Here is a 13,884-nt window from a genome sequence, read left to right on the forward strand (position 1 = left end):
TGACGGGGGGGAAAGGCGGCTGGTCCAGATGGTCTTCCTATAGAAATCTATAAACGATTTAAAGATAAGCTACGACAGCCTCTTTTGGATATGCTGTTGGAGTCATACGAAAAGGAGGACCTACCACCATCTCTTAGAGGGGCACTAATCACTCTGATGCTAAAACCAGGAAAGGACCCCACTGACTGCATCGTACAGACCAATCTCACTGCTTAATACAGATAGCAAAATGTTATGCAAGACGTTGTCGAGACGCCTAAACAAACTACTGCCTTCCATGATTAAAGATGATCAAAATGGTTTTATTCAGGGAAGGCAAGCTTTTCATAATGTTAGAAGGGTACTAAATATTCTTTATGAAAAAAGAGGGTCACCTAACATGGCACTGCTGTCCTTAGACGCAGAGAAGGCCTTCGACCGAATTGAGTGGAAGTATTTATTTGAAGTGTTGGAGAGGTTTGGAATAGGCGAAGGCTTTCTCAAATGGATCAGGACGATATATAAGAACCCAACAGCTGAAGTGGTGACAAATAATATTACTTCTACATCCTTCTCATTGTACAGATCTACACGTCAGGGCTGCCCCCTCTCCCCATTGCTGTTTGTGTTAGCAATGGAGCCATTTGCCATGGCTATTAGAGACTCTCCATCTATATCTGGGATCTCAGTGGGTGACTTGGACCATCGAATATCACTTTATGCGGACGATGTTGTTCTTTTTTTATCAAATCTTGAGTATTCTATACCATCTCTGTTAGAACTAATTACGACCTTTGGGGAATTCTCAGGCTACAAAATAAATATGCATAAATCTTCAATACTTTATCTAAATGAACAAGAGAGGCAGCAACCTAGAATACAAACTCCCTTTTTAGCTCATAGAGAAGGATTCACATATTTAGGAATAAAAATCACACCTGAAATGAATCTGGTTCCAGCCAACTATAACCCTGTTGTAGACTCTGTGGTAGAATCGCTTAACAGATGGACCTTAATGCCAATCTCTTTAATCGGTCGTGTTAACATCTTAAAAATGAATACATTACCCAAATTGCTCTATTTGTTTCAATCAATCCCCTTACCCCCACCTGAGTCATTTTTTCAAAAATTTAAGAAAATATTTACCAACTTTATCTGGAATAATAGACGCTCTAGGCTCCGTTTTACCCTACTTTACTTGCCTTATGACAGAGGGGGTCTAAAACTGCCCAACCTACGCTGGTACTATTGGGCAGCACAACTGAGAGCAGCCATGTGCTACTTCTCCCCAGAGGAAGCTCCAGCGTGGGTCAAGATTGAAGCATGCTCAGCTCAGGGGTTATCGCTTAGTAGCTATCTTTATTCTTCTGAGCCAAAGAAGCTAGGGAAAAACACAAAAAAACCCTTTCTAAGAAATACCATACACCTCTGGCATGAGGTCCAAAGATATATAGGGGACACCCCCCCACTGTCAGGTTTCACCCCCATATGGGGGCAATAGTCAATTTATACCTGGTAGAGAAGATGCTGGTTTTAAGACTTGGGCGAACAAGGGATTAAGCAGGATTACCGATTTGTACAATGATGGAAAATTAATGTCATTTACTGAAATACAAGAAAAGTATGATATTCCTTCTAAGCACTTCTTTAAGTTTTTACAAATAAGACATTTTATCTCTGCATCTCAAAACCGCTCACTTACTCAGCCACCTCTCTCAATGCTGGAAGACATTACAGTTAAACAAGTGGTTGGTAGAGGCCAGCTATCGCTGCTCTATAAAATCTTTGTAGACAAGTCACCTGAATCTTCAGAAGATAAACTTAAAAGCTGGAGGCTTGATTTACAAGAGGAAGTCTCTGAAAAAGAATGGTCTGAAGTGTGCCTGAAGGCTCAAACACAAACAATCAACACACGGCTTAAGTTGATACAATACAATTGGATTTTAAGAACATATATAACGCCATCAAAACTACATCACTTTAATCCCAATACCCCAGACACCTGCTTTAAATGTAACGATGCTAAAGGATCAATCTTTCACTGTTTGTGGGAATGTAATGTGGTCAATAGTTTTTGGAAGGAGGTTCTTAACATAATTAACCAGATAACAAAACTGAAAATCCCTTGTCAGCCAAAGTTGTGCATCCTGGGTATTTATCCAAAAGACTTTGTTTCTAAGAAGAGTGAGCGTGCACTTATAGACTTGTGTCTTTTACAAGCTAAGAGGGCAATAGCTATAGAATGGAAAAATGTGAACAAACCTAGTATGAATAAATATTTTAAGGATCTGTCAGCATGTGTCGCTTTAGAAAAACTAACATACATTACTAAAGGAAAGCTGGCAATTTTCGAAAATATCTGGGGGAGCTTCATGGACTTTCTTACAAATAATGTTTGTTATGATTAATAACACCAAAGACCGGGGCGGGAAAGAGGGCAACGGGAATACGATTCTACAGTGTAGTAGCCCACGTCATATTCTTTCAGATTTTTGTTCTGTATCATCTGTATACTGACCTGTGTTTATTTACATGCCTATTCATTTGATTTTATACTGTATCTGCCACCTAGACTGACCATGTATGTGTAATGTTCGTCATTTTATTTTATGTATGTGTAATGTCCATATTTGAAAACTTCAATAAAAATATTGTTAAAAAAAAAAAAAGAATACATGACATATATTTTTTAAATGACTCCAGTACCAATAACGTTGTAGCTTAACGACGCGTAAAACGCACGTGATGACGTCACCAGCAAATCGACGACTGAATTAGTTGGCAACTCATTTGGTGATCGATTTTAATCGATTAAGTCGATTAGTTGTTGCACCCCTAGCTGTAATAGCAAAACACATTTCCGGTAAGCCTTACCTTGTCTGTCAGGCAACACTTAAACAAACCTTTGTCGTAGCTCAAACTGACATCGATAAAAAAGAATTGGAAAGCATCTGCAGATACATTTCATACCCAATTACGATCCACTAAAGTAAGGCATAATACAAGATGAATAAATGTTCTTGTAAATTCGGCACCATCTGATTTTAAGATCCGGTTCTTCTCACATTGTTTTCGCCTCTCTGCAGCGCTGTGGATATTTGTCCCAGCTGTGCTGCTGACAGTAAGTCGATCGTCTACAATTCAAAAACCTTTAATTTATCCAGGTAAAATCCCATTGAGATCAATGATCTCTTTTTCAAGGGAGACCTGCAGAAGTTGGTTGTGCTAATGCATCTCATCTGACGGCTATATCTCTGTGGTGTTAGGGACGCATCAACAGCCAGCGTGTTTGCCTCATATTTCCCTGTCTCTCCACCCTACTACCCCACTATAAACAGCCAACCAAACCCACAGTTGTTTCAGGCTGGCTGTAAAAAATATCTGCTTACTCTGGTGTTAAAGAGGCGGCTAGATGAGCAGGTCTGTGATGTGGAGCAGCGTCTCTAGGGGAACACTTCTGTTATCACTCCTCAGACCAGCTTTGTGTCTGCTTCAGAGCTCATCAAGGCAAACAAACTGTCAGACACTCCAGGGAAGAAGAATATGCTCTGTACGCAGATTGTATTTGGCATTTTTAAAGAAGACACCAATTGTATATTGAATTTGTAAGTTTAGGCTATTATTATTATTATTATTATTATTATTGTCATGATGGCCTGAAATCAGTAACTCACAGAGAAAAATCAATAAGGTCTCCAGTGTCTTGCTTAGGAGCATTTATCCATTTGACCTTATTCAAATCGTTCTTATTGAGTGTCACATCCTCTGTAGATCAACGTCTCTATTTTAGTGTGATTGTGCAGAAAGTAGAGAAGAGATTAGTTCCTCATTGCAGAAATGGTAAGAAGGCCTACATAAAAAAAGGTTCCCTAATATTATAGACACACACACACACACACACACACACACACACACACACACACACACACACACACACCATGTATACATCACTTAAACTACACATGCCTAACCCTAACAAAGTCTTCACCCTAACATTAATGATTCCCCTTATGGGGACCTCCATTTTGTCCCCATAAGGGAAGCCAGTCCCCACACGTGACTGTAAACAGATTTAGGTCCCCACAAGGATAGTAATGCTAGGCCACACACACACATATTATAGACCCTTTATATTTTCAGAAATAGGATAGTCAGTCCTTCACTGAATAAGTTAAAATAGTAAATACTCCATTACACGTCAAAGTCCTTAATTAAACATGTTACTAAGGTAGAAGTACAGTATACAAGGGTTACTGTACACATATTATCAGCAAAATGTAATTCAAATATCAAAAGTACACTGTAGGCAGAAAGCCTCTTTCAAGGTATTATAGTGTTAAAGAATTCATGTCATGTGATATAATTTTTGATGTTGAAGTTTGTCATTCTTGAGGCAATTATAGCTTGTTTAAGCTTAAACACTGTTTATCAATCAATCAATTATTCAATCAATCAAAATACTTTATTAATCCCAGGGGGAAATAATAGGTTGCCACAGTTGCACCATATACGAATGAAATAAATCATATTAATATAAACTAGTGCTGTCAAAATTATCGCGTTAACGGCGGTAATTATTTTTTTGAATTAATTGCGTTAAAAATATTTAACGCATGTGCAGAATGGCCCGCCCCATACGTGCCACCAGTGGCAGCGCCAGGGTATGGCTGGGGTAGGCTACACCCATACCAAGAAATGGCTTAGCCCCACCATGAAAAATGATGTTAAAGTAAGCAAAATAAAGTCTCCCAACTCGCGGAGTAAATTGCACAGACAGCAGTTAGTAAGATTGATTTCAGTAGCCACGGTTTTGAAAACTTTCGCACTTCTCAATAGAACATCTTTGATAATGTCTTCTGGCCAATCAGAATCAAGATAACGGGGCGTCGTGTTGTTGCAGGAAGTCCCGACGGAGAATACTTTTGCTGTAGTACAGGTAACACATAACTGGTACGCAGGTTATGTGCGTAATCTGAAATGCGTACCGTCACTTGTGTCACAAAGCGCATTTGCGTACCGACGTACTTGTGAAGCTTTTCCAGAAGGCGGTTAGATCACCGGACGACAGAGTCGGTCTCCGTGTGCACAGACAGGGCTGCTGTTAACGTCGGTCTGTAAAACGGAACTGTGCCAAAACTACGCCCCCCCCCCCCCCCCCTTCACTGGAGAACTGCGCTAAAACAGCTGATCACAACGTTCACACTGTGGTCACGAAGTACTCCACTAGCCCCCCCCCCTCTGTCGACTTTCCTGAAGTACTCCCCCGTTGATAGAAATCAACACGTAATGAATTAAGACCCCACGGTTTGATGATTGATAGGTGTGTGGGCTGTCTTTCATTTTGACACACAGACATTTTTTATAATAAACATAGATACTGTATGTTAAATGGATATATGCGCCTTCTTTCATTTATCTTTCCATTCCCACAACAATATACATAAATAAATGGCATATTTTGGACATAGTTCGAATGGTGATTAATCATGATTAATTAATTTTTAAGCTGTGATTAATCTGATTAAAAATTGTAATCGTTTGACAGCCCTAATATATATATATATATATAAATTGAAGTGAAAATGTGCAGCAAAAGTCCATGTAGCCACAGAGTCTTTGGACATATGAACAACTATGCTTTTAGATAATTGCTAAAGTCAGTGTGCTAACATGCTCACAGCTACTTTTTTATATGAGTTGATAGTTAATTCAAATTGCTAGTATGAAATGTTTAAATGTGATTCCAAGGTGATTAAAGCATTAGAGGCTTCTTTCCCAAAGGGTGAAAAGGTTCCTTCTTCTGGACTGTATTTAGAATCACAGTAAAGAAACTTCATTTGAAGACATTCAGAAATATTAATTTGGCCTCAGCGTTTGGGAAGTAAACTTGACTGTAACCTCGAGAGGTTCAGGTCTGGTTTCTAATTGTGTCAGTGGTTGGTGGTCCTTCCTGCTCTTTAACCACATGTTAGATAGGAGCAACCTGAACCGTACATCCTGTGTTCTGCACTATCTCTGCTTTAGACTTAAACACATGTTTTTGTTTTGTGATGCTGAATAACAAAATAAATGTTAAGTATAAACTGATCAAATCAAGTTTTATTTATATAGCACATTTATAAACAATTTTTGGTCGAGCCAAAGTGCTGTACATATAATAAAATTAGCCTACAGTAGAGACACTTTACAGCAAATACAACAGCACAGATTATTCAGAATATCAGTATGAGAAAAACGACACCCTCTATCCTTAGACCCTCACATCGTACAAGGAAAAACCTCTAGAGAAAACCCACAGTTTAAAGGGAAAAATGGGAGAAACGTCAGGGAGAGCAACAGAGGAGGGATCCCTCTCCCAGGACGGACAGACGTGCAATAGATGCCGTGTGTAAATCGAAGAGATAATACATTTGACAGCATATAGACCGAATGTTAGGAAATACATGTGTCTGTAATAAGAAGATGAATCCACGAGGATGTCAAGCTACAATCCTGTGGAAGCCATCAGGGAAGCAGCAAGACGAGACCCAAGGCAGGACCGCAGAGACAGGTTCAGCCACGACCCGAAATGTCCGTCAGCTTGTCTATTTGATTACCTTTGTGTTTATCTGTTTGAGTTCTGTGAAAGAGAAACACTTAACTCATGGTTTGTAATGCTGTTTAAATTCTCCCGTATTTGAAACATCTTTGTCTGTAATGCAGGACTTTTCCACCAGGAAGAATTCAACTAAATATGTAAATAATTCTTAACAAACTCGATTTGGATTCATGAAGCTTTCTCTGCTCTCAGTAGTCAGCTCACCACTCTCTCTGTGGAAAATGTGGCTTTAAATGAATGTATTACACGGCTTAGTTGAATACTCTATTCTGATTGGTCAATTCAGAACACGTGACACGTTGTTAATCCAGAACAGCACTTGTTGACCGTTGTTAAGGACGCTCACATCTGCACAATGAAGTCCGTTCGATTTAACTGTATACAGTTTGGCTGAAAAGCAAACTGCATGCAGCTTCGGGTCGGGATCCTGATCTGCCTGTCGGGTGTTCTTTTACCCATAATTATCCCCTTATACCCTATGAGCAAATGTAAGCTGAGCCAAAGGACTATTGATGTTAGGGCTATTTCTCATTAAAACCATACAATAATTATGAACATTTTTGTTTTGTCTATCCCACCTCCAGGCCCTGAACAAGAAGGAGCACAGAGGCTGCGACAGCCCTGACGCTGACGCCACTTACATCCTCACGCCCCATACTGAGGAGAAGTACAAAAAGATTAATGAAGAGTTTGACAACATGATGAAGTGTCATAAACTTGTAAGTTACGCTGTGATTTATTGTGTTCATCCAGTACCACCTTGCTAAATAAAATATGTTAAAGGGATCATTTGGATTTGTTTAAGTGATGTTGTATGAGTAAATGATGATCTATGTTCCTTCAGTAAGGAGAATAATCTCACAATCACTCAAACAAACGTATTTATCGTGTTGGGGGGTTTTATACCATCTACCCAGTTCCTAGGCCCCTTAGACTTCAAGGATATCTTTGTTCTTAAAGGTTTAGCGAGGGTCTATTCAAAGCGTAGCACCATGGCAGGTGATTTCCATTCAAATGATATCTCGCCCCGTCCATTTCTTACTTCATCATTTGTAATACTGCAGTAACTAACTAAAAATGGTTACAAAATTACACAATTACATAATAAAGCGATTCTATATTGTCAAAAACTTGAGAGCCACACTTGGACTTCCAGCATCGTAGTCAAACTCTTTTGCGCACTGAAAGCTGCGCTATGACACTATCACCTATCGTAGATCATAACAGAAACATAACCTTAGCATAGTCCATCTAAATATATATATATATATCCCTTTAAGAGACTGTACCCCATTCCACTGGCACGAAAATCGTATTGATTTTCCCGTTTTACATTACAATTAGCTGACACTTTTATCCAAAGCAACTTCCACACACGTACGTACCGCAGACAAGACTGTGGAAGCTGTCTGAAGAGGCCCTATTGTGCTTTTTTGGTGTTTTCCCTTTCCTGAAGTGTGTTATATAGGTTTTTGTGCATGCAAAGGCTAAAATCCCAAAGTTCCCTCCAAAGGGGACCACTCCATTAGACTCCTTTGTTTACTTCTGTGTCATAGTGACATCACTATGTAACAATGGCACTTCCATTGGCTATTGTCCCAACACATTGTACATGGAGGAGCGACCTCCCAGGCTCTCGCTGCAGCCACAGCAGCTCTGGCTGACAGTGGGATCCTCTCCTCACCTCACACACACCTCCAAAGAAACATTAACCCCTCACAGAGACCTCCCAGCAATGGAAACACGTGTGTGTGTGTGTGTGTGTGTGTGTGTGTGTGTGTGTGTGTGTGTGTGTGTGTGTGTGTGTGTGTGTGTGTGTGTGTGTGTGTGTGTGTGTGTGTGTGTGTGTGTGTGTGTGTGTGTGTGTGTGTGTGTGTGTGTGTGTGTGTGTGTGTGTGTGTGTGTGTGTGTGTGTGTGTGTGTGTGTGTGTGTGTGTGTGTGTGTGTGTGTGTGTGTGTGTGTGTGTGTGTGTGTGTGTGTGTGTGTGTGTGTGTGTGTGTGTGTGTGTGTGTGTGTGTGTGTGTGTGTGTGTGTGTGTGTGTGTGTGTGTGTGTGAGTTCCCAGAGAAGGGGGGGGGAAACGACACATGAATGATCACTGATGAGCACATCCGATGAAAAATCACCACCCTGCTCTAGAAAATGAAACTCAGTCTTAAAGAGGCTAATGTCTACATGTATTGATGTGCTCCTCAGGTGATATGGCTCTACAAAATGGATCTGGGTCTGGTATGTATTTCACAGGAGTGATCCAAACACACACAATGACAACACTTTACCCATAAGCCTCACAGTCACCTACACGAGTACATATAGCTGTAGATCAACTCATGTTACACCAAGGAAGTACATTTTCTACTACTACCTCAAAGGATGTCATCCCGGAAGTTTAGTTAATTATTCTTTACATTTGAAGTCTCCCTGTAAAAGACTCAACCGTGTTGTCCTCTCCTCTCCCATCCTCTCAACATACCCTCGCCACTTTGTGTACCCAGCATCCTTCGTGATCAGACTTTACCTGCTGTAGAGTGCTACAGTTGTGACGTATTTTTGTGGGCCAACCCAGAAGTGAGAATCTCAAGGGAACTAAAATCAATAGGATTTGTCAATTGGATTTGGGATTATTGCAAGAAATAAGTTCTGTGGCAAACAAATACTATTTTGTTCCTGGTTTATGTCATCTGTGTTTCTCTATAATGTTTTGATCGTCAGCCCTGGTCACAAACTGTCCTCTCTGCAAACTGTCCTGCCTGTGGTGCACTGCTCTCCCTCCCAGAACAGCATGTCTCATAAGAACACTGCCATTATGTAATGTCAAGAGCAAGACAATATCAATTATTCAATATTATCTACTGTATAATATATAGCTGTACTTTCTCCATTCAGAGCATAGTGGAAGACAGGTTTATTTAATGGATCTAAGACGTGGGACTGTAACCTCCCCCTGGTTTTGAAAACAACATTTAGTTGCATTGTGCTTTTATACTAAGGCTCTGAAAATCAAACCAATATCCTTACCATCACTTCCTAAATGTCTTTCTCCATTTCTGTGTTCAGTAAACGGTTTTGTGGGCTCCCCTGGTGGAGGCAGCTTGGGGAAGATCCTACAGCCCAAATCTCCTCCTCTTCCACACAATAGCTGCAAAACGGACCTCCGAGTGGACGTCCCTCAGTCCAAAGGAATGATGCACACACTCGTAAGTCTGACAAATATGCCTGTTTGAAGCTGTTTGATAAAAAAATAAAAAAGTTGCATTATTTTGTTAGTGGTCACTAGGGGGCAGCCATAAAACCAAACTGACAGATGGACACCGCCCCCTTTAAAGGGGCCTATTATGCTCATTTTCAGGTTCATATTTGTATTTTGTGTCTCTACTGCGACATGTCTCCATGCTCTAATGTTCAAAAAGCTCTTTATTTTTCTCATACTGCCTGTGCTGCAGCACCTCTTTTCACCCTCTGTCTGCCTGAAACCAGATTGCTCTGATTGGTTAGCTGGCCGCCTCTGTTGTTATTAGTCAATCGCTTAGAGATGTCCTGCTCCTTAGCCAATCATGTACAATGTGTTGGAGCACTAGCCAATAGAAGTAGTCTCTCAACAAGTGCACGCTACAAGAGGTTTTGGTCATTCGATGCAGGAAATCTCCCTGCCTGTCTTCTTTCGTCCTTCACCTCCACCAGTTATTGATTTGCCCTTAACTCCCGTGCTGTTGCCCTGCCCTCCCAGACTATACTCAAACATGATGTAACAATCAGCAAACAAGGGAACGTAGATTGATTTGTAATGAAGGCATAAACAACAACATGCTAAAATGTCCACAAAACAGAAGAGGGTGACGGCTGTACAGATGTCACAGTAATGTGTATGCGACCGTGTTGAAGTCATTACCGTGTTAGCTCAAACTTTAGTTCTCTACTATGGTATTTATTATCTAGGGACAGGAGTACCTGTGTGTGTGTGTGTGTGTGTGTGTGTGTGTGTGTGTGTGGTGTGTGTGTGTGTGTGGGGTGTGTGTGTGTGTGTGTGTGTGTGTGTGTGTGTGTGTGTGTGGTGTGTGTGTGTGTGTGTTGTGTGTGTGTGTGTGTGTGTGTGTTGTGTGTGTGTGTGTGGTGTGTGTTTGTGTGTGTGGTGTGTGTGTGTGTGTGTGTGTGTGTGTGTGTGTGTGTGTGTGTGTGTGTGTGGTGTGTGTGTGTGTGTGTGTGTCCTCATTCAGAGTGAAGTCATTGCCGACATTATCAGTTCGGAGCGGCTACAGCCCAGAGAGAAACAACACACACTTGTAATGACTGTTAGAAATGTGTAGTAAAAGTTTAAAGAGCAGCTTTACCAGCGGGGCTTAGAGTGTGCCAAACCAATGTATCTTAATTTCTGACTGTGAGTAATCAGGAATGAATTGCCCACTAGTATTTAGTGTGTTTTTAATGAATTGTTAGAGCACTCCATCAAGTGAATTCCCACAGAGGTTGAAGCAGGACCTGATTACATTCCTTAATGAGACCGCTACCAGTTCCAATGCAAAATGCTTTGTCACGTAAAATAGCTCAAATGTTTATAATTAACTATTAATTGCTTTATTGATATTTGACACCTCCATTTGACTCATTTGAAGACAAAGGCGAACAAATATATATTAACATTATTAGCACAGAACAACGCATGGATGACAAAAACAGTGAATACAGGAAATCAAAATGTTGTTTATATTGATAACAAAATGTGTTTTTTTTTATTAAAAATAAACAAATACATAATAATTATCATTATTATTATTATTATTATTGTCCATGTTATTATTTTAGATTTCTGACTTTTTTGCCTCTTCTCTATAAACATGGTGTATTATTATTATTATTATTATTTAATAGAACCAAGTAATTAACCCTCCGGTATCATTCGATTGGACTACGCAAATTAGTCATTCGAGACAAAAATGTCCACTGCAAAAGTCTTTGATAAAAACATTATATTAAAAGGTTTTTTTCACAACTTTTTTGGGTTCAATCTTTAAAGCAACTTCCGCCCTAATAGAAAATACCAAAAATGTAATCATTTTCAGGATTTTAACCCTTTCAATGCTATTTTGAATACATGAAACCGCTGTTTTTTTTCATGATGAAAACAGAGAAAATTAGTTATTTTCCCAAAAATACATATCTGGAGACTGGCTCCTTTTTTTTTTATAACAGTCTTGGATATGTCAAAGATTAGCAACAAAATTGATTTTTTTGCATTATTAGTTTTTGCACAAAATCAGATTGAACAAAAAAGTTACAAATTAGTCATTCGGGACAAAAAAGTCCACTTCCAAAAACTGCTCTAAAAGGACAACAGATTAATATTTTTTTAAACTTTTTGGGGTTAAATCTTTCAATCAACTTCAGTCCTGATCAAAAATACCAAATGTTAAATTATGTTCAGGATTTTAACCCTTGAACTGCCAGTTTGAAAACATAAATTTGCGTTTTCTTTGAAAAACATGCACAAAAAGGCAGTTATTTTACATATATTAAATGTTGGGGGGGGGGTCGGCTTTTTTTTTTTTATCACAGTCTTGGATATGTCAAAGATTAGCAACAACATTTATTTTGGTTGATTATTAGTTTTTGTACAAAATCAGATTGAACAAAAAAGTTACATATTAGTCATTCGGGACAAAAATGTCCACTTCCAAAAACTGCTCTAAAATGACAACAGATTAATATTTTTAAAAGCTTTTTGGGGTTAAATCTTTCAATCAACTTCAGTCCTGATCAAAAATACCAAATGTTAAATTATGTTCAGGATTTTAACCCTTGAACTGCCAGTTTGAAAACATGAATTTGCATTTTCTATGAAAAACATGCACAAAAAGGCAGTTATTTTCCATATAATAAATGTTGGGGGGGTCGGCTTTTTTTTTTTATCACAGTCCCCGCTCTACTGCCGTGCGATACAGGTATCGGGACCAGCCAGTCAGCAACAGGGGGCATTTGGCATGAATAAACAACAGTATATATAGACCTTTTGGGGGCAGAGAGTCACTTCTTATCTTCCACTGGATTTCCCACAAACTATTCTTTCTCAAACAATCAAACATTGTACACAGATATATTAGTATCAAACATTGTACACAGATATATTAGTATCAAACATTGTACACAGATATATTAGTATTTGAGATTAAATGGCTAGCCCATCAAACTGTACAACCTTAGCCAGCCTTTTCCCACCAATTGATAATGACACGAAAACAGGACCCTTTACTCCAAGAAAGGGCAGAGGGCGATACACTTGTTTCAAATTAACCAGCGCCTCCCCTAAATTTAATCTGGGTAATGTTTCCTCTGCTGCAACAGCACTCTAGCAGGTAATATGGTAGGTCATTGGGCCAGGGGTGGACTTTACTATTATTGTGGCGGCCGACGGTTGTATACCAGAATTCCGGAAGCATCAATAGGACTTTGTGCAATGACCCGCCTCCATGTCCCTTTGACATTACTAGGTGATAGGTTAATTCCCCTCAATACGAAACACGTCTTGAACGGTCAGTTAGCTAACCGACGGCGAAGACACGTCTTAAACAAAAGAGACGCAGGGGTCAACTTTGACCTTTCCAGTAACTCCCCTACTTACATTGACTCCATAGGAGTGCCTCGGGGGGTCCCCAATGAGTACAAATTAGCTGACCAGATCGCGGCAGGGTTCGAAAATATTCCTATCATTTCAGCTATTATTCCCATTACCCCTAACAAAAATGTAGACAGGATTAACTTTGTACATTACAATGTCCTCCGTTTAGCAAACCTCACGAGGGACGCAGTAAAAGGCCTGGCTGAACAGTTAGGGCCTACCTCCCTTATGGCTATACAAAATAGAATGGCGTTGGATATGCTTCTGGCGGAGAAAGGGGGTGTTTGCGCAATGTGCTGCATGTTTATTCCCAACAACACGGCGCCTGACGGCTCCGTGACTAAAGCCTTAGAGGGTCTACGCGCCCTATCTAAAACCATGCATGAACAATCAGGGATCAACAATCCTATAGAGGAATGGATGACAAACATGTTTGGGAAATGGAAAAGTGTAATAATGTCTCTTCTAGTTTCTATGGCTACTTTTATTGCCATTTTGGTGACCTGTGGTTGTTGTTGTGTGCCTTGTATCCGCTCATTGTGTGTTAGACTCATCAGTTCCACCATTGAGGGAAAAGCTGCCTCTTCCCCTTCGTACCAAATGCCCTTGTTGGCTTACGCGTCAGAGGGGGAAGAGCACGATGACTCAGCCGACAAGGACGAGTTTTTTTAACATATTTTAATCTCCCTCCACTGTC

At 39.9% G+C, this 13,884-nt stretch overlaps 1 long non-coding RNA gene across 1 annotated transcript; it reads left to right on the plus strand.

The window, feature by feature from the left end:
• Positions 1 to 7,165: 7,165 nt before the first annotated feature.
• On the plus strand, positions 7,166 to 10,539 carry LOC117441561 (uncharacterized). Its single transcript, XR_004551399.2, has 3 exons — positions 7,166 to 7,296; positions 8,774 to 8,806; positions 9,635 to 10,539. It is a non-coding gene; the product is annotated as an uncharacterized lncRNA (long non-coding RNA).
• Positions 10,540 to 13,884: the final 3,345 nt, after the last annotated feature.

The sequence above is a fragment of the Pseudochaenichthys georgianus genome, unplaced genomic scaffold, assembly GCF_902827115.2.
Source record: "Pseudochaenichthys georgianus unplaced genomic scaffold, fPseGeo1.2 scaffold_1804_arrow_ctg1, whole genome shotgun sequence".
Classification (NCBI taxonomy): domain Eukaryota; kingdom Metazoa; phylum Chordata; class Actinopteri; order Perciformes; family Channichthyidae; genus Pseudochaenichthys; species Pseudochaenichthys georgianus.